Source organism: Musca domestica, unplaced genomic scaffold (assembly GCF_030504385.1).
Source record: "Musca domestica strain aabys unplaced genomic scaffold, Musca_domestica.polishedcontigs.V.1.1 189, whole genome shotgun sequence".
NCBI classification, from domain to species: domain Eukaryota; kingdom Metazoa; phylum Arthropoda; class Insecta; order Diptera; family Muscidae; genus Musca; species Musca domestica.
Window position 1 is genome coordinate 813,425 of NW_026712244.1, and position 21,518 is coordinate 834,942.

General features: G+C 32.5%; 1 long non-coding RNA gene across 1 annotated transcript in view; it reads right to left on the reverse strand.

The window, feature by feature from the left end:
- The window catches only part of LOC109611645 (uncharacterized), a 146,078-nt gene extending 124,828 nt beyond the window's left edge, over window positions 1-21,250 (reverse strand). Inside the window, exon 1 of the long non-coding RNA XR_009341980.1 lies at window positions 19,930-21,250. This is a non-coding gene — a long non-coding RNA (uncharacterized LOC109611645). The remainder of the gene's footprint in view (window positions 1-19,929) is intronic.
- Window positions 21,251-21,518: the final 268 nt, after the last annotated feature.

Below are 21,518 nucleotides of genomic sequence, written 5' to 3' on the forward strand. Positions count from 1 at the left end.
TTAAAATTTTTTTTTTCAAAAAGCCTCATTCCGTCCTTTAAGAAAATAAATCTTTAAAAATCCTCTTTTGATCCTTGAAAAATTATTTATAAAAATCTTCAACTCTTCCTTGAAAAATATACTTATTTGGTCTTTAAAAATATCTTTCAAAATCCAAATTTAATCTTCGGAAAAATATTCTTAAATATCCTCATTAAATCCTTAGAAAAAATTTTATAAAAATCGTCAATTGGTCCTTGAAAAAAAAGTTTTAATCCTTTAAAAAAACAATTTTGATTCTAGGAAAAATTTTGTTTAAAATCCTTATTTCATCTTTAAAAAATTATTCTTAAAAATCCTCATTTCGTCCTTAAAAAAAGTTAATCTTTCAAAATCCCCATCTGATCCTTGAAAAATATATTTATAAAAATCTTCAAATCGTCCTAAAAAAAATAGAGATATTTTTATCCTGAATATATTGTTAAAAAAAACAATTTTAATTTTCGGAAAATATTGTTTGAAATCCTCATTTCGTCCTTGAAAAAATTATTCTTAAAAATCATCATTCCGTCCTTAAAAAAAAAATTAATCTTTCAAAATCCCCATTTGATCCTTGAAAAAATATTTATAAAAATCTTCAATTCGTCCCAGAAAAATATACTTATTTGGTCTTTGAAGATACCTTTTAAAAACCAAATTTAATCCTCGGCCAAAAATATTCTTAAAAATCCTTAAAAATGTTTGTAAAAATCGTCAATTGGGCCTTGAAAAAAAATTATCCCTGAATGCATTGTTTAAAAAACAATTTTAATTCTCGGAAAATATGGTTTAAAATCCACATGTCGTCCGTAAAAAAAATTTTCTTAAAAATCCTCTTTTCGTCCTTGAAAAACATATATCTTTAAAATCCTTAATTGATCCTTGAAAAAAATCTTCAACTCGTCCAAAAAAAAAAAACATATTTTTTAAATTTAAATTTAATCATCGAAAAAAATACTCTTAAAAATCCCCATTAAATCCTTAAAAAATGTCTATGAAAATCCTCAAAAGGTCCTTGAAAACAAATGTTTTAATCCCTGAATATATTGTTTAAAAAACAATTTTAATTCTCGGAAAATATTGCTTGAAATCCTCATTTCGTCCTTGAAAAAATTATTCTTAAAAATCATCATTCCGTCCTTAAAAAAAAAAATTAATCTTTCAAAATCCTCATTTGATCCTTGAAAAAAATATTTATAAAAATCTTCAAATCGTCCCGGAAAAATATACTTATTTGGTCTTTGAAGATACCTTTTAAAAACCAAATTTAATCCTCGGCCAAAAATATTCTTAAAAATCCTTATTAAATCCTTAAAAATGTTTGTAAAAATCGTCAATTGGTCCTTGAAAAAAAATTATCCCTGAATGCATTGTTTAAAAAACAATTTTAATTCTCGGAAAATATGGTTTAAAATCCACATGTCGTCCGTAAAAAAAAATTTCTTAAAAATCCTCTTTTCTTCCTTGAAAAACATATATCTTTAAAATCCTTAATTGATCCTTGAAAAAAATCTTCAACTCGTCCAAAAAAAAAAAACATATTTTTTAAATTTAAATTTAATCATCGAAAAAAATACTCTTAAAAATCCCCATTAAATCCTTAAAAAATGTCTATGAAAATCCTCAAAAGGTCCTTGAAAACAAATGTTTTAATCCCTGAATATATTGTTTAAAAAACAATTTTAATTCTCGGAAAATATTGTTTAAAATCCTAATTTCGTCCTTGAAAAAATTAATCTTAAATATCCTCAATTCGTCCTTGAAAAAAAGTTAATCTTTCAGAAGCCCCATTTGATCTTTGAAAAAAATATTTATAAAAATCTTCAATTCGTCCTAGGAAGATATACTTATTTGGTCTTTGAAAATATCCCTTAAAATCCTCGAACAAAAATATTCTTAAAAACGGTAATTTGACTGTTTTAAAATTATTTCGTCCGTATTTCCCCGTTCTTGGAAAAATATTTTTTTTAATCCTCATTTAATCCTTGAAATAAATACTTATTCGGTCCTGGAAAATATTCTAAAAAATCGTCCTTGAAAAAACTGCCTAATTGGTTTTGGAAATTTTTCTTAAAAATGCCCTTTGAAACCTGAAGAGAATATTCCAAAAAAAATCCTTATTTCGTCCTTTAAAAATATACCCTCAAAATTTTTCATTTAGTCCTTGAAAAATCTATTTCTGGAAATCGTTTTGTTACAAATCCTCTGAGACCCCTCATCACGCTTCGGATGGAATTTTAATCACCCTGATGAATGAAGGCTCACGTACGATATCCTTAGACAAGTTCAGGACACTTAATCAAACCAGCGAATCATTGAACTCTTCACATCCTTCACTTTCAAAACTTTTACTTTCAATTTCCAAAAAAAAAAAAAAAAAACACACACACACACACACAAAAACACCCATCTGGTGAAATAATAACAACAACGAAATATGTACGCTAAAATATAACCTCCCCCTCCTCTCCTCCTCCCTTTTGTATAACCAAAAAAAAAAACATAGATTTCAAGTCAATACTCTGCCATATATTATTCCGGCATCACATTTAAGAATTCTTAATACCTCAATGGAGAGCTGGCTGGCTGACTGCTTGGTTAGCTGCCGAATTGGAAAACTGCAGAAGTTCGGAGGGAAAAAATGATAGCCAGACAAACAAACTTCCAAACAGAGCAGCAAAAAAAAAATCGGAAAATGGGGAAAAGACCTGTAAAAAAGCCATTGCCATTTTTTTTGCTCTCCCCATTTGATTCAATTCCCTGCAGTCTAATTGAGTTTGTCTGCTGCCATTAGTAAAGCTTTACAATACTTTTCCTTTCTCTCTTTGGCTGGCTGGGCTGACTGGCTTGCACTTAAGGTCAGGGTCTGTGAGCCTTAGGGTGGCGTAAAAAGTGGGGAAGTTGGGAGGTGGATGGTTAGGCATGTAGATAGGCTTGTGGTGTGGATATTGCGAACTGGTCTGCATTGCAATGCCGGAACGCAGGCAATCGCCCAGGCAACAGTCAGGCCATGCAGACAGTCAGTCCAACCATCCAACCGTCAGACAGCCAGCCACACAGCAATTTTGTGTGATTTTGTGCCGAGCGAACTCTGTGGAAATATGTTGCCCAATGCCGCTCCATCTTCCCCCCTTTTTTCCCTCAACCTGCCCGGCATTACACCGGCAAGTAACTGTTCCATTTGTGGCTGCCATTATGGACTGTGAAAATTTCCATGTGTTTGTTGTTGCTGTTGTTGTTGTCATGTGGCACCCTGTAAACCATATTCGCAGCAATGCATTTGTCGTAACCAAACCACCCGGCCGCCAACAACGACGGGGCAGACACCTTCACCATAACCTCAATAAACGAAAAAAAAAAACAGAAATTGAAGCGCTGCAGATATGGTGGGATCTCCAAACAACAACAATAAAAAAATTGCGAGATAGCAACAACAACATCTAAATATGAAACAAAAACACACGGATCAACGGAACCAGAAGGCATTTGTCACAACAGACTGGCAGACGGACAGACACACACCTGAATTTCAAACAACAAATGACACGCGACAAGGAATTAAGGATAACAAACAAAAACCAGGAGCAGCAAAAAATCATGAGGATGATGATGATGTGACGGATGTTTCAGATCATGACGATGATGGTGGGACAGAAAAAAGCGGACAAAAAAACTCTCCTCATAATGATGACATTGCCATACCACCACTCATGACTAGCTGGCTGGCTGACTCACTGACAGACGAACTGTCAATGAATGGACCCGGTAGGTGTTTAAGTGTATGTGTGTGAGTGTGTGTCGGGGCAGTTTTTATTGGCGGCTTCTGTCTTTGTTTTTATCTCTTCCTTGAGCACTCCATGGAGTTCATCAAGTAAAAGTGTTGCTTATCATTTTTTTTTTTTTTTGTTTTTCTGCTTTCTTTTGTAATTTTTTTTGTCAAATCGAAGTTCATAGACGTGATTTGAAATCCCGGAGTGGAAATGAGAAATTAGTAAAGAAAGAAATTGATGGAAATTAATTTAATGAGGCTAAGTTGTTTGTTGGTCCTTTAAAAATTAAAAATAAATCGTCACACGAACCTTGAAAAAAATGTTCTTAAAAATCCTAATTTCATCTTTGGAAAATTTTTTCCAAACATCCGAATTTCTTCCATAAACAATATTCTTTAAAAATCCCAATTTGAACCCAAAAAAAAATATAAAAATCCTTCGAAAAAAATTAGACAAAATCTCCATTTTGTCTTTCCAAAAATATTCTTTTAATTCTAATGGCAGACTTTTGGAAATATTCCCTTAAAAACCTTGTTTTTATCCTTTAAAAAATATCTTAATCAATTTGAACAAATATCCCTAAAAATCCGCAATTGGCAGTTAGAATTAATATGGTTAAAAAATATTCTTTATACCTCTAAAAATAATCCTCCATGAAAATGTATTATTTTTTTCAAAAATTAAGGTCCTTAAAAAATATTCTAAAAATCTACAGTTCTTCCATAAAATATATTTTTTCTAGTCTGAAGTGGGTCTTGAAAAAATCTCAATTTGGTCAACCCAAAAAACATTCTTAAAAATCCAATTGCAGACCTTTTAAAAAAAAATTCTCTTAAAAACCTTGATTTGATCCTTTAAAAAATATTTTTATAAATTGATCCTAAAATCTTTATTTTAATCCTTTGAACAAATATCCTTCAAAATCCGCAACTGGCAGTTGGAAAAAATATGCTTGAAAAAAATCCTTTAAATCATTTTTTTTTAAATTATGGTCCTTAAAAAAAGTTCTAAAAATCTAAAGTCCTTCCATAAAATTGGTCCTTAAAAATATTTTTATTTGTTGGTCCTCAAAATTCTTTATTTAGTCCTTTGAAAAAATATCCCTAAAAATCCGCAATTTGCAGTTAGAATTAATATGGATAAAACAATTTTCTTTATACCTTTAAAAATAATCCTCCATGAAAATGTATTATTTTTTCAAAAATTAAGGTCCTTAAAAAATGTTCTAAAAATCTACAGTTCTACACCTTAATTTTGTCTTTCCAAAAATATTCTTAAAATTCCAATTGCAGACCTTTGGAAATATTCCCTTAAAAACCTTGGTTTTATTTATCAATAAAAATATTTTTATTGATTGATCCTTAAAATCTTAATTTTAATCCTTTGAACAAATATCTTTAAAAATTCGCAACTGGCAGTTGGAAAAAGTAGGCTTGAAAAATATCCTTTAAATCTTAAAAAAATCCTCCATGAAAAGGTATTATGTTTTTTTCAAAAATTAAGGTTCTAAAAATCTACAGTTCTTCCATAAAAAAATATTCCTAGTCAGAAGTTGGCTATTGAAAAATCTTCATTTTGTCTTTTCAAAAATATTCTTAAAATTCCATTACTTGAAAAATATCCTTTAAATCTTAAAAGAATCCTCCATGAAAAGGTGTTTTTAAGGTCCTTAAATTTTTTCGTAAAACTATTAATTTCTTCCATGAAAGATATTTTTCCAAGTCTCAAGTTGGTCCTTGCAAAATCTCCATCTTTGAAAAAATTCCACTAAGGCCCTGAATTCGTCCTTAAAAAATATTTTTATCAATTGGTCTTCAAAATTCTTCATTTGTTTCTTTGAACAAATGTACTTAAAAATCCGCAATAGCTTGAAACAAATTCTACATGAATTTTTTCAAAAATGATGATCCCTAAAAATTTTCTTAAAAATCTTAACTCCTTCCATCAAATCTGAAGTTGGTTCTTGAAAAATTCCCATTTTGTCTTTCCAAAAATATTCGTAAAATGATATTGCAGACCATTGGTCCTAAAAATTTTGCATTTGGTCCTTTGAGCAAATGTCCTTAAAAATATGCAATTGACATTTGGAAAAATATGCTTGAAAAATATTCTTTAAATCTTAAAAAAAATATATCTTTTCTCCCCAAAAATTTTCTTAAAAATCTTCAGTCCTTCCATGAAAAATATTTTTCCAAATCTATAGTTGACTCTTGAAAAATCCCCATTTTGTCTTTCTAAAAATATCCGCAAAAAATTCTTTTAGGCCCTGATTTTGTCCTTAAAAAATATTTTTTTTTGTTGGTCCTCAAAATTCTTTATTTGGTCCTTTAAAAAAATGTCCCTAAAAAATCCGGAAATGGCAGTTAGAAAAAATATGCTTGAAAAATAACCTTTATATCTTAAAAAATCCTCCATGAAAAATTTTTTTTCTCAAAAATTAAGGTCCTTAAAAAATGTTCTAAAATTCTAAAGTCCTTCCATGCAAAATATTTTCCCAAATCTAAAGTTGGTTCTTGGTTCTTTGGTCAATCCAAAAAACATTCTTAAAAATCCAATTGCAGACCTTTGAAAATATTATCTTAAAAACCCTTATTTTATCCCTTAAAACCATTAAAATCCTCATTTTAGTCCTTTGAAAAAATGTACTTAAAAATTCGCATCTGGCAATTGGATCCTCCATAGAAAAGTTTTTTTTTTTAAAATTAAGGTCCTTAAAACATGATCTAAAAAATCTACAGTTCTTCTACAGAAAATAGTTTTCCCAGTCGGAAATTATTTCTTTCCAAAAATATTCCTAAAAATCCAATTGCAGATCTTTGATAAAATTCCACAAAGACCCTGATTTTGTCATTAAAAAAATATTTTTATCAATTGATTCTCAAAATTCTTCATTTGGTCCTTTGAACAAATATCCTTAAAAATATGCAGTTGGTATTTGGAGAAATAGGCTTAAAAGATATTCTTCAAATCTTAAAAAGAAATTCTCCATGAAAAGGTATTTTTTTTTTTTCAAAAATTGAGGTCCTTAAAAAATATTCTAAAAATCTACAGTTCTTCCATAAAAAATATTTTTTTTTTCAGACTGAAATTGGTTCTTGAAAACATTAATTTTGTCTTTTCAAAAATATTCTTAAAATTCCAATTGCAGACCTTTGGAAATATTCCCTTAATAACCCTGGAAATATTCCCTTAAAAACCTTGGTTTTATCCTTTAAAAACTATTTTTATTAATTGATCCTTAAAATCTTTATTTAAGTCCATTGAAAAAATGTCCCAAAAAATCCGCAAATGGCAGTTGGAAAAAATAAGATTGAAAAATATTCCTTATATCTTTAAAAAAAATCCTCCATGAAAATGTATTATTTTTTTCAAAAATTAAAAAAATTTTCTAAAAATCTACAGTTCTTCCGTAAAAAATATTTTTAAAATTCCAATTGCAGACAATATATTCCTTTAAATAAATATTCCTTTAGAAACCTTGGTTTGATCCTTTAAAAAATAAAATTTTGCTCAAATGTATGTTATATCTGCAGGAGATTTGGTATTAAAAATGGGCCACGTTTTGGTATAGCCCCCATATGACGGTACCTCCCGATATTCGGTATTTTAATGATTTTATGGACATTTTTCACCAGAATTGTTTCAAATTTAGTAATGAAGTTCGTAATGGATACTACAGCCTACGACAGAAAATTGTCTCTAAAAAATATTGTTTGAAAAATTGTACGCCTGATTGGACTTTGAAAAATATTCTTTAAAGACAATCCACGCCTGATTGGACCTTGAAAAATAATTTCTAAAAAATCCACGTCCATTCGACCTTCAAAAATATTCTATCAAAAAACAACCTCTGTTCGGTCATTGAAGAAATATTCTTTAACGAATCCACGTCTGAATGACTTTTAAAGAAAATATTCTTTAAAAAAAAATCTTTGAAAAATATAGATTGGAAAATGTTCTTTAAAAAAAATTTCGTCTGATTGGACTTTGAAAAAATATTACTAAAATAAATCCACGTCTAATCAGTCTTTAAAAAAATATTCATTAAAAAATTTTTGGAAAAAATATTCTTTAAAATTTTTTTGGAAAAAATATTCTTTAAAATGTCTTTGAAAAAATATTCTTCAAGAAATCCACGTCTGATTGGTCCTTGAAAAAACATTAATTAAATAAATCCACGTTTTGTTAGTCTTTAAAAAAATATTCCTCAATTTTTTTTTTGAAAAAATATTCTTTAAAACATTTTTTTAAATATTATCTTTAAAACAGTTTTTGAAAAATACTCTTTAAAAATCTTTGAAAAAATATTCTTCAAGAAATCCACGTCTGATTGTTCTTTGAAAAAATATTCTTAAAGAATCCACGTCCACATGTCCTTTTAAAAAAATATTCTTTAAAAAAATCTTTGAAAAAATATTTCTTATAAAAATATTCTTAAGAAAATCCACGTCCACTTGGCCTTTTAAAAATATATTCTTTGAAAAAATCTTTGAAGAAATATTTTTTAAAAAAATATTCTTTAAAAAAATCAACGTCTGATTGGTCGTTGAAAACATATTTTTTAAAAAAAATCCATATCTGAGTGGTCTTTGAAAAAATATTCTTTAAAAAATTCACGTCAGATTATTCTTTGAAAGAATATTCTTAAAAAAATCCAATTGGTCCAATTGGTCGTTGAAAAATATTCTTTAAAAAAATCCACTTTAATAAAATATTCTTTAAAAAATCAACGTAATTTTGGCCTTTTAAAAATATTTTCGAAAAATCCACGTCTCATTTGTCTTTAAAAATATTTTCGAAAAATCCACGTCTCATTTGTCTTTAAAAAAATATTTTTTAAAAATCCACGTCTCATTGGTCTTTAAAAAAATATTTTTTAAAAAATCCACGTCATTTTGACCTTTAAAAAATTGTTCTTTCAAAAAGCCACGTCATTTTTACCTTTTAAAAAATCCACTTCTGATTGGACTTTGAAAAAATATTCTTTAAAAGAAATCCACGACTGATTGAACTTTGAAAAATATTCTTAAAAAAAGCCGATTGTTCTTTAAAAAAATATTCTTTAAAAAATCTACGTCAGATAGGTCTTTGAAAAAATAGCCTTTAAAAAAATCCATGTCAGATTGGTCTTTTAAAAAATTATCTTTAAAAAAATCCAAGTCCGATTGGTCGTTGAAAAGAAATTCTTCAAAAAAATCCACGTCTAAATGGTCTTTGAAAAAAATATTCTTTAAAAAATCGAAGTCCGATGGGTCTTTGATATTTTTGTTTAATTTACGTCCTATTGGTCCTTGAAAAAATATATTCTTTAAAAAAATCTTTTAAAAAAATCTTATAAAAATATTCTTCAAAAAAATTGAAATTCAAAATATTTTTTTAAAAAAAATCAACGTCTGATTGGACTTTGTAAAGTTTCTTTAAAAAAATCTTTAAGAAAATCCACGTTTAATTGGAAAATAAATTCTTTAAAAAAATCTTTCAAAATATATTCTTTAAAAATCTTTTAAAAATATTCTTAAAAAAGCCAATGCTGTTCGGTTTTCGAAAAATTATTCTTTAAAAAATCCACACCTGATAGATCTTTGAAAAACATTCTTTAAAAAAATCCACGTCCATTTCGCCTTTAAAAAAATCTTTGAAAAAATATTTCTTATAAAAATATTCTTAAAAAATCCAAGTCCATATTCTTTAAAAAATCTTTGAAAAAATATTTTTCTTAAAAAATATTCTTTAAAAAATCTACGTTATTTTGACCTTTTAAAAAAATATTTTTTAAGAGACCCACGTCTGATTGGACTTTGAAAAAATATTCTTTAAAAAAAACACGACTAATTGGACTTTGAAAAAATATTCTTTAAAAATCAAAGTCAGATAAGTTTTTGAAAAAATATTCTTTAAAAAAACCACGTCCATTTAGCCTTTTAAAAAATATTAATTAAAAAAATATTTTCTAAAAAAATATTTTTTAAAAAAAACACTACTAATTGGACTTTGAAAAAATATTCTTTAACAAAATAATTTTTTAAAAATATTCTTTGGTCTGATCGGACTTTGAAAATATATTCTTTACTAAGATCTGTGAAAAAATATTATTTAAAGCAATCCACGTCTGGTTGGTCTTTGAAAAAATAATCTTTAATAAAACACACTTCTGGTTGGTCTTTAAAAAAATTTCTTTAAAAGATCTTTAAAAATATATTCTTAAAAAATACACACCCAATTGGTCTTTAAAAAAATATTTTTAAAAAATCCACCCATTGGTCTGAAAAAAAATATTCTTGGACTTTAAAAAAAATGTTTTTTAAAAAAATCCCAGTTTGACTGGACCTGGAAAAATATAACAGCCACTGTTTGGTCCTCGAAACAATTTTTTTTTTTTGAAAAACCACATCTATTTGGTCATTGCAAAACGTCTTCTTCAGAAAATCCAAGTCTGATCTGTCCTTGAAATAAGTGCTTTAAGAAGTTCAAATCTGTTGTTCTTAAAACACTTTTCTTTAAAAAGTCAACATTGGGAGGTCTTTTTATAACTTTTTTTTTTTCAAAATCCACGTTAAAAGGTACTTAAAACTCCACACTGGCCTCTTGGTCCTTAACAAATATATTCTTAAAATAGTTTTAAATTTCCTGCAATAAGCATTTTACTTTTCCCAAATGTATTCCCAGCCTATAAATCACGTTTTATTAAATTTCCCCCCCAAATGAAAAACGAGACTGCGAAAAGAAATGTTCTCACAAAGACATGAAAAAACGGAGGAAAACTATCATCAATTACTACATGGGAAAGGAAAAACTCTTTAAGTTTTCTCTGCAGTAAAAGTGCTTGACAAACAAATGTCCAACCTAGAATGGGATGCATGAATGAATAACAACTGGCTTTGGCTGTCTAGCTGTGTAGACAGGCAAAAAAGTGACGTTCTGCAAAAAAAAAATAAAATAAAAACAACCTAAAGTGAAAAAAGGGGGCAAAACACTTCAGCCAGTCAGACAGACTACCCAGGAAAAGTAAGGTCAGCCAACCAGCCGACCATTGACACCTCCCTCCCTCCCTCCGTACAAATGACAGTGTCAAAGACAACGTAAGCGTTATTGTGGCTCAAATGTCTATGTTTATGGCTTGGCAGTCGGGGGAAAATAAACAATAATAACGCTGAGGAGAATGGAACGCATTTTATGCAAACAAAAATAAAGATAAACGGCATAAAAGAGGTAGAAGAGGATTTAATGAGAGAAGAGGTAGATTTTTGGATTTCAAATATCCTGAAAAGAGGATTTTGAAAAGCATTTCTACCCAAATTCCATTTTGGAAACCGATCAGCTGATTGGTAGTTTAATTTAGTCGTTAGTCGTAACGTAAGTCACGTTAACGTAGCTATCCTTAACCGAACACATTCATTATGTTAATCTCCTTCAAATTTCTTTTCCATACATCCTTAAAAAAGAAATTTGAAAAGCATTTTTCCTTAAATTCAAGTTTGGGAGTCGATTGGCTGATCGGTACCTTAATTTAATCCTCAGTTAGTCCGTCTTGTTATTCTCAACGTACGTCACGTTTTGTAAACCTTCTCCAAATTTCTTTTCAAAAAATTCTTCAAAAATAAATTTAAAAATCATTTCTCCTTAAATTCTATTTTGAGACCTGATCAGCTGATCGGTAGCTTAATTTAGTCCCTAGATAGTCACTTTCGTTAGTCATAACGTACGTCACGTTATGTTAACCTCCAAATTTTTGTTCCAAATATCCTTAGAAAATAAATTGTTAAAGCATTTTCCCATAAACTCCATTTTGGGACCCGATCAGCTGATCTGTACTTTAATTAAGTCATCAGATAGACGTAACGTACGTCGTACGTAATCGGTAGCTTAATTTAGTCCTTAGTTAGTCGCAACGTACGTCATGTTATGTTAACCTCCTCCAAATTTTTGTTCCAAATATCCTTAAAAAAGATATTTGAAAAGCATTTCTGATTAAATTCCATTTTGGGACCCGATCAGCTGATCGGTAGCTTCATATAGTCCTTAGTTATTCGCAACGTAAGTCAGGTTAATATTGTCATCTTTAACCGAACACTCATTATGTTAACCTCCTCCAAATTTCTTTTTGAAATATCCATGAAAAATTGGAAAAACATGTTCTCTTAAATTCCATTTTGGCATCCGATTAGCTGATCGGTAGCTTAATATAGTCTTTAGTTAGTCGTAACGTACGTCAGTTTAATATGGCCATTCGTAACTGAACACTCTCATTATGTTAACCTCCTCCAAAATTCCTGTTCCAAAAATTCTTAAAAAATAAATTTGAAAAGCCTCTCTCCTCAAATTACATTTATGGATCCCATCGGTCTGCATTCAAAAATAAAGATGAACGTTTCGGAAAAGGTAGACATGGATCTGATGAGAGAAGATATAGATTTTTCTGTTCCAAATATCCTTAAAAACGATATTTGCAAAGCATTTTTCCTGAAATTCCATTTTGAGAACCAATCAGCTGATCGGTAGCTTAATTTGGTTCTAGGTTAGTCACTGTCGTCGGTGGTAACGTACGTCATGTTATGTTAACTTCCTACAAATTTCTATTTCGAATATCCCACAAAAAAATTCGAAAAGCATATCTCCTTAAATTCCATTTTGAGACCCCATCAGCTGATCGGTAGCTTAATTTAGCCTTTAGTTAGTCCGTGTCGTTAGTCGCAACGTACGTCACGTTTTGTAAACCTCCTCCAAATTTCGAATTCAGATATTCTTAAAAAAGAAATTTGAAAAGCATTTCTCCTTAAATTCCATTTTGGGACCCGATCAGCTGATCGGTAGCTCATTTTAATCGTTAGTCGTAACGTAAGTCACGTTAGCGTAGCTATCCTTAACTAAACACTTTCAATTTGTTAACCTCCTACAAATTTCGCTTCCAAATATTCTTAAAAAAGAAATTCGAAAAGCATTTATCCTTAAATTCCATGTTGGAACTTGATCTGCTGATCTCTAGTTTAATTTAGCCCTTAGTTAGTCGCTATCCAAAATTCTCCTCCAAATTTCTAAATATCCCTAAAAAAGAAATTTGAAAAGCATTTCTCCTTTAGTTCTATGTTGAGACCCCATCAGATGATCGTTAGCTTAATTTAGCCCTTAGTTAGTCCGTGGCGTTAGTCGCAACGTACGTCACGTTTACATGGCTATCCCTAAAGGAACACTGGAATTACATAAATTTCCAAAAAAAGTACTGAAATTACTGACCTCCCGTGGGAACTTTGGGGGTTATTGGTCATATTATCTCCCACAATGGCTAAGTAGACTTCTCTTCGAATTAAACGCTTTTTATACAAAGAAAACTAACAACGGGTCCTTTTAGGTGACCATCAAGGATCTAGTGACACAAACCCGGAGAATTCTTCTTCAAAATACCCTCGAAAATAATATTTAAATACCCTTCTTCCCTGAACTCAATTTTGGGACCCCATCAGCTGATCGTTAGCTCAACAAATTCCTTAGTTAGTCATTATCGTAACTCATTACGTCTGTACGCATCTCACGTTAGCACGTCCATCCTTAACTAAACACTCGCATTATGTTAACGCATCGAAATAAATTACTTAAATGACTACTGGCCAGACGCGTCAGTTCCCAGCAAGCCGGCTAAGTAGAATTTTTTTTGTAACTATTTCCAAACACCACTACCTCACTAGTTCCCGACTCACTAAATAGCCAACAGTTAAAGAGTTGTATTTCCTTCAAGTTTGTCTCTCCGTGTGGCACTTGTGCGACGACGACGATGACGACGACCATAACAATGGAGCAATCACCGTCGTCATCAGCAACAATAAGACATTGTCTGTCCGTTTGTCTGCGAGACAGACAGTCCTAAAAACTCATTCACTCGCAAAACGCATTCAGAGACAAAGAGAGCGGGAGAGAGAGCCCGCCGCCTTTATACGTTTGACTCTTTCTGGCACATGGTTGCACATTAAGCATGCTTGATGCCGTCAATGAACAAGTGTGCGAGTCTGTGTGTGTGCGTGTGTTGAGTGTGTGCAAATGTGGCGAAAAGTAGAAAAAAAAGGCGAATAACATTTTGCCTTGCTTTGTATTTCATTTGCCGGCCAGGGATGGGACATAAAGCAGGAAAATATGTAAACAATTATGGGACAATAAAAATACAAAAAAAAAAAACAGCCGTGGTTTATATTTTAATTTTTGAAGGGTTTTAGAATTTTATAGTCGACGCATAAACTAGTTCGATTGAACGATTCATTGAAAGGAGCATAGGAACTAGAGCTTTCTAGTTCATGGAACTCAGATCTCTAATCAACTAATTAGGAATAAATTCCAAATTATAAAGGAATTTGTTTTAATTTTTATATCCTGAAGTTATATCAACTTTTAGTGAAACAGAGTATAGAACACTGATAGCTGATTTTCAAAGACAAAAAATAAAAAATAAACAGACTATATGCGGAAAAGGAAAATAGTGACATTTCGAAAAGGAACAACAATTAATATTGTTTTTTTTATATTTTGGAAATTGAAAAAGTTTTTCTCAGCATTTTAGATTGTGAGCCTATTTTTTATTTATTTTTATACACTCCACCATTCGGAGGGAACTTGAAAAATGTCAAAAAAAAAATCGTCGAAAAGTTCCGCTCAAATGCTGGATAAGTTATTTGTTTTCATAGTCTGTAGTAACCATTCCGAAATTCAAATACGGAATTCGGTGAATAGTGTCGCTAATATTATTAAAATACCGAATAAAGGGAGGTACCGTTGTATGGAGGCTATACTAAGACTTTGACCTGCATAGACAATTTTCCGTCATAGGTTGAAATACTCATTACGAACTTTAAATACGAAATTTCCGGTAATGTCGCGAAAATCCTGGAAATACCGAATATCTAGGGATAGCTTTATATGGGTGATATAATAATACGTAGACCCATGGTACAATAAGGATGTAGAACAGATTCGTAAAACTACAGAAATACAGCTCTGAGGCTATTCCCGCTTCCTGTCAAAATTATTCAAAATTATTGGCAACAAGTTGTTTTCATTTATTTGAATTTTTTTTTTTAAATTTTTATAATGAATCAAACATCGCAAAATAAGATCCTAAGTGTTCAATCTTTCAATGCCATGGCAAATCTGGTCAATATTATTAATGCTTGCCCCGCAATCTAATTTTCTTCCAACCATTGATTTTGAACATATTTTTTTTAAGTTTTCAAAACAACAAATGACACAAAATTATTGGCCGAAGTCGTAGCATCGTTCGTGACCGTGATACTGGTAGAGTAGCCCAACGTCAAGGAAGTGGGCCGAAGAAGAAAACAGCAACATCAGCAGAAATGGTTCGAAAAGTAAAGAAGCGACTTGATCGAAACCCGCTACGCAGTGGCCGAAAAATGGCTCGTGAGCTGAACATACCGAATATTCCATTCGGCAAATATTGAAAAATCAGCTCGGGAAGTGTAAAGCCATTGAAATTCCAAAAAGTGCTAGAACTTACACCGCTAGTGAAAGTAAATAGACTCCAAAGAGCTAAACAGTTGCTTCGCTTGGCCACCACCGAAAGTGGGGAACTGCCGAATTTGGTTTTCTCCGATCTCCGATGAGAAAACATTCGTTGTCCAGCAGTTTGTAAACAAACAAAATGGTCGTTTTTACTTGCCAAAGAGGTCAGCTGAAAATGTGGACCTTCGGATGTGGACCAGAACTCAAGCGCCGGCCATGATGATGGTGTGGGCCGCCTTAACAGCCAATGGTCCCTCTCCGCTCGTATTGATCGTGAACCGTGGCATTAGAATAAATGCCGAATATTATCGCAAAAATATTCTGGAGGGTGTATTAAAGCCTTGGGCACGCAAACATTTTGGCCGCAGACCTTGGACATTCCAACAGGACTCGGCACCATCGCACTCAGCACGGGCCACCCAAGAATGGTTGCAAAATGAGTTTCCTCGCTTCATTTCCAGCGCACAATGGCCACCAAAATCTCCGGATACCAATCCGTTGGGCTATTGTGTCTGGAGTATTTTGGAAAGCAAGGCAGGCACTAAAAACTACCAAAGTGTCGATCACCTCAAGCCTCAAGCGCTTCACCGAGAATGGGCCCAAATACGGCAGAGCAACATTCGGGCAGCGTGTGATGGTTTCATTGGCCGTTCGAAGGCCATAATTCGTGCCAAAGCTGACCAATTCGAACAAATCTAAACCTTTTCTAAAATTTGATGCTATTTCCGACATTTTTTGCTTTCATTCAATAAAATTAAAAAAAAGTCAAAATTATGTTTTACTTTGTTGCACTTTTTTTATCTCACCCTGTACGTACCACTCAAATCTTATTTTTTATAGATCTTCAAGAATTAGAAAAAAATCTGTAGGTCGTGTAGAGAGAGAACTTCTTCTGAAATGGACCGTTTTGTGGAAGAGGACTTATTACAGAAAATCTCCTTTAAATGTGGACATAAAATTTTCTTGACCAGACTTTCTTGGTCTGTGACAGATAGAATCTCCTTTGTACTTGGTTTTCACACGGAAGACTAACCTTCAAGAAGTAGAGCTTCAAGAGCTCTGTGATAGATTAGAAATTACTCTAAGAGAATTGTTTTTCTTGGTAACAATATTGTTAGTGTTGCTTTTTTTTGGGTGATTAGATTTTCCATCCCTGATTTTGGCCTCCAAAAAAACTGTTTTGGCAAATGAAAGGAATTTTGAGGAGTCCAAACTATCGCCATGGCTCAGGGAACTTCCATCTCAGTTTATTCCACACTTGATTCCTATTTAACTCCATTTCATGTCATTCAAATTTAGGACATTTTCTGGAGGTTCCAAGCTTAGGTTCTAATTGATTTCCAAATTTCTTCCCTTAAAAACAGACCTCTCCCTTCTTTTGTGGAAATTCCCATAAAATTAGGCGTCTTTAGGCGAAGAAGGTAGGCTACGTCTAGAATTCATGAAATCATATCATATATTTTAGGAAATTTGACTTTCCAACCCTGATACGACCTCCAATATGGTTTATGTTTCGCTAAAATTTATGATATTTTCTAAAGAATTCTGAACGAAATTTCATCTAAGCTAAGAGCTCACTTGGTTTCCAATTTTCTTACTTTGAAAGCAAACCTCCCATCCCTGGCAATTTATCTTTTTACCCGAAACTGTTATCAATTTAAGCGGAGGAGATAAGGTTCCGTTTGGAATTCACACTTTTATGAAATTACCGAAATTTATATTAAAATCTGGACCTGAAGTCTTCTTGACAAAACTTTCTTGGTCTGCCAGAGATGGAAGAATTTATGTAGCCTGGATCTTCGATAGAAGGAAGAGGACTTTTATAAGTAGTCGACCTTTTATAGCTTTTGTGTAAAGTAACAATTACATGAATGGTATAGATTTTATGGTCCCCATAGGTCAATGCTATAGCTCATCGGAAATTTGATTTGCCATCCTTGATACGACCTCCAGGAAGCCATAATGGCAAATTTATGAATTTTTCTCGAGGATTCAAAGCGAACCTTCATCCAAACATAGTCCCCTCTTTATTTCCAATTTACCCGTTTTAAAATTACACCTTGGCTAATTTATGACATTTTCTCGAGGATCCGAAGCGAACTTTCATCCACACATATTCTCCTTTTGATTTCCATTTAAAATCACACCTCCCATCCCTGGCAAATTTATCAAAATTGGCGTTGGTTTTGTGTATATTTTTTTCGGTGTGGACTCTTTACCCGAAAGTCCCTTGAAATTAGGCGCCTTTGGGCGAAGGAGATAGGGTTCCGTCTCGAATTCATTCTTTTAGGAAATCACTCTTGTCTGTACGGGGATAATATCCGGAAATTCCTCTTTAAATCTGGACTTACAGTCTTCTTGACAAGACATCCGTAGTCTGCCATAGATAGCAGAATTTATGTAGCTTAGATCTTGGATAGAAAGAGGAATTTATGAAATTTTCTTGAGGTTTTTAAGCGAAATTCCCATCATGCTTAGTCCCTTTCCGATTTCCACTTTTAAATCACACACCTCCCATCACTGACAATTTATTGACTTTTGGAAGCTCTTGTATGGGGTAAAAATTCCTTGAAGAGAATAGTTTTCCTTTGTCAATGACATGTTGACGACCTCCAGGAAACCATATTGGCGAATTTATGAATTTTCTTTTAAAGCAAAATTCCTCCCAAGCTCAGTCTCTAATTGATTTCCAATTTTCTTCTTAAAAATCGAACCTCCCATCTCTGATAATTTATAAAAATTGCCACTGCAACTGCCATAAAATTAGGCGGATTTGATAGGGATCCGTCTGGAATTCAATATTTCTTGAAATTATTCTAGTGAATTTATGAATTTTCTTTTAAAGAGAATTTCCACCCAAGCTTAGACCCTCCTTGATTTTCAATTTTCTTGCCTTAAATATCGCACCTCCCATCCCAGAATCTGCCATAAAATTAGGCGGAGGTGATAGGATTCCGTCTGGAATTCAAACTTTCTTGAAATTACTCGTGTGTGGACAGGGTTAATATTCAGAATTGCTTTCTTAAATCCGGTTTTAAAGTCTTCTGGACAAGACCAAGAAAGGTCTGACATAGCTGGACGATTTTATGTAGCCTAGATCTTCCATGGAAAGAAGAGGAATTTTATAAGTAGTTGACTTTTAAAAATCCTGCATTGAGTAAACATTTTTTTTTTGTTAGGAAATTTGACTTTCCATCCCTGATACAACCTCCAGGAATCCATATTGGCGGATTTATAATATTTTCTAGAGGGTTTAAAACGAAATTCCAACCATGTTTAGTCTCAAATTGATTTTCAATTTTCTTCGTTTAAAATCAAACCTCCCATCCCTGAATATTTATAAAAATTGCCCTTGATTTTGTCTATCTTTTTCATTTGTGGGCTCTTTACCCGAATCAGCCATAAAAATAGGTGGAGGTGATAGGGTTCCGTCTGGAATTCAAACTTTCTTGAAATTATTCGAGAGTGGAAAGGGCTAATATTCAGAATTGCTTTCTTAAATCCGGCCTTCTGGACAAGACCAAGAAAGGTTTGACATAGCTGGAAGATTTTATGTAGCATAGATCTTCCATGGAAAGAAGAGGCATTTTATAAGTAGTTGACTTTTAAAAATCCTGCATTGAGTAAACATTTTTTTTTTTTTGTTAGGAAATTTGACTTTCCATCCCTGATACGACCTCCAGGAATCCATATTGGTGGATTTATAATATTTTCTAGAGGTTTTAAAGCAAAATTCCAACCAAGGTTAGTCTCTAATTGATTTCCATTTTTTTTCCTTTAAAATCACACCTCCCATCCCTGGAAAATTTCTTATTCTTTTGCGGGCTCTTTACCCGAATCTGCCTTAAAATTAGGCGGAGGTGATAGGGTTCCGTTTGGAATTCAAAATTTCTGGAAATTACTCTAGTGTGGACAGGGTTAATATTCAGAAATGCTTCCTGAAATCCGGTTTTAAAGTCTTCTGGACTAAAGTCTATGTCTGCTATAGATGGAAGATTTTATGTAATCTAGATCATCGATAGAAGAGGACCTTTATATGTATTCGACTTTTAAAAATCCTGCATTGAGTAATTTTTGTTTTTTTTTTTTGTTCTAAAATTTGACTTTCCATCCCTGATGAAACCTCCATGAAAACAAATTGGCACATTTAAGACATTTTCTCGAGGTTTTAAAGCAAAATTCCACTCAAGCTTAATTCCCTATTGATTTCCAATTTCCTTTCGTTTAAAATCACACACCTCCCATCCCTGGTAAATTTATCAAAATTGCCGCAGGTTTTGTGTATCGTTTTTTTTTTTTTGCTTTTGTGGACTCTTTACCCGGTTGCCTTGTGAATGTTGTCTGAGAGCCGACCAAGTGTGTCTCAATGTTTGGGTGGCTGTGTGTGTGGTGGTGAGTGTGGGGGAGAGAATGTGTTGCCATTGCTTTGTGCAATTTGTGTTTTGTTTAGTTTTTGTCGATGAATAAAAGTTGTTCTTGTTGTTGTGAAGAGGTCTGGTGCGTTTTTTTTCTCCTTTTGCTTCTTCTTTGTTTCATTTGCCTGCTTTATGTTTTTGCTGGTTTTGTTTTGAATGAAATTTTGTTGTTGTTTGAGAGTGTGAGAGAGGGGGAGTTTAGTGGGGTGGCAGGTTATAATACTCACTTGGCGCGTTGGCTTGAATTGCACAAACACAATTTTGCCTGTGTTGTAGATGACGTCTGCTGCTGCTACTGCTGCTTGTTCTTGGTGGCTGCTTTAAGATGGACGGACAGTCTGTGACGGCTGTGAGTGGCGGCTCTTGCAGCAGCTGATGACGATTATGATGTGTTGTTGTTTTTTTTTATTTTTTTGGAATATAAAGCGCAAAACAAAGGCGCCAATAAAGACGTAGAGAATTTGAAGAGCAAAATAAAGGCTCAATAAAAATTCTGTTTTTTTGTTGTTGTTTTCTTTTTGTGGCTGCTTCGTTTTTGTTATTGTAAATTATTGCAATTTTCGTAAAAAAAACACTGAAATTCTACACTTTTTGACACTTGGAAGAGAAATATTTTAATTTCCTTTCGATTTTTATTTTTTCAAAATGAATATCAATTTTTATTCACTTTTTTTTTGGTTTTGGAAAAATTATTTTCCATTGATTCCTTTGTTAAGTGGAATTTTATTTGTCTCCCTTGGGAGTTCTGCTGACCTTGTGGCAAATAAACATTCCTTATCGCGTGCTGGCTTTTGTTTAAATAAATCCTAGAATTTAAAATCCCGAACTTTTATAGTTATTTTCCGCGAAACGAGAGGAGACTTGATTTTGAATTCAGAATTATTTTTTTGCCAGAAATTAATCCGCAAAATGCATTTCGTTATCTTCCAGCATTGTTGGGTATTGTTGTTGGTGGCAGACTGATTTATTATCCATTTGTGGCATTTGTTTTAAAGCGGAACGTTTCAACGACATACGACGCGTTTTTTGCTTTGACGAGCGAACGAATGACAATTTTTTTGTTTTACAACAATAATGCGTAGGCGAAAATTGTATTTTTGTAGGACCCTTGCCCGCGGGGTTTAAAAATCACTGCTTTGAAGTTTTCCTCCACAGAAGAGTTATCCAGAGACCCAATAGTTTGGGGGAGGCCAGTAGGGAGCCATAGGAGAAGAGCGGCTTAGTTGTTTTCTATTCCCTTTCTCCTCTCTTGGCATACACTCACAGACAATTACACGCACACACTCACACTCACTCACTCTGCTTCATTGAGCTTTGGCTTTGCATACTTCATACGCTTTGCTGCTGTTATATATTTTTTCCCGTTATCCGGTAGTTTTCCCGTCGATTATCGCTGAGCAACTGAATTTCCGACAATTTCAACCATTATAAAACTGTCATTTTCAGTTCATTACAAAGAGTTACATACGCCGTTGTGGTGGCTGGCTGCTGCTCTTCTTGTTGTTGTTGTCATTATTTTCAATATATGTTTGGGGTTGTTTTTCCCATTCCCAGCGCGTTCGCAAAAAATCCAATTCCAATTCCTTATGGCTCGCGCATGACATTCTTTATCCACGAACCAACTGGCTTGTGGTGAACTGTCAAACGAGAAATACGGTTCTCATTTGATTAATTTTTCCAATTGGTGTACTCACTCTCTCTCTCACTCTCGAAGACGAAGAGGAAATACAGTGAGAGCGTTGGATTTTTCAACCACACATGCAATATCTGTTCGGCAAATCGAGTCTGAGAGAGAGAGAGAGTTTTATTATTTGCA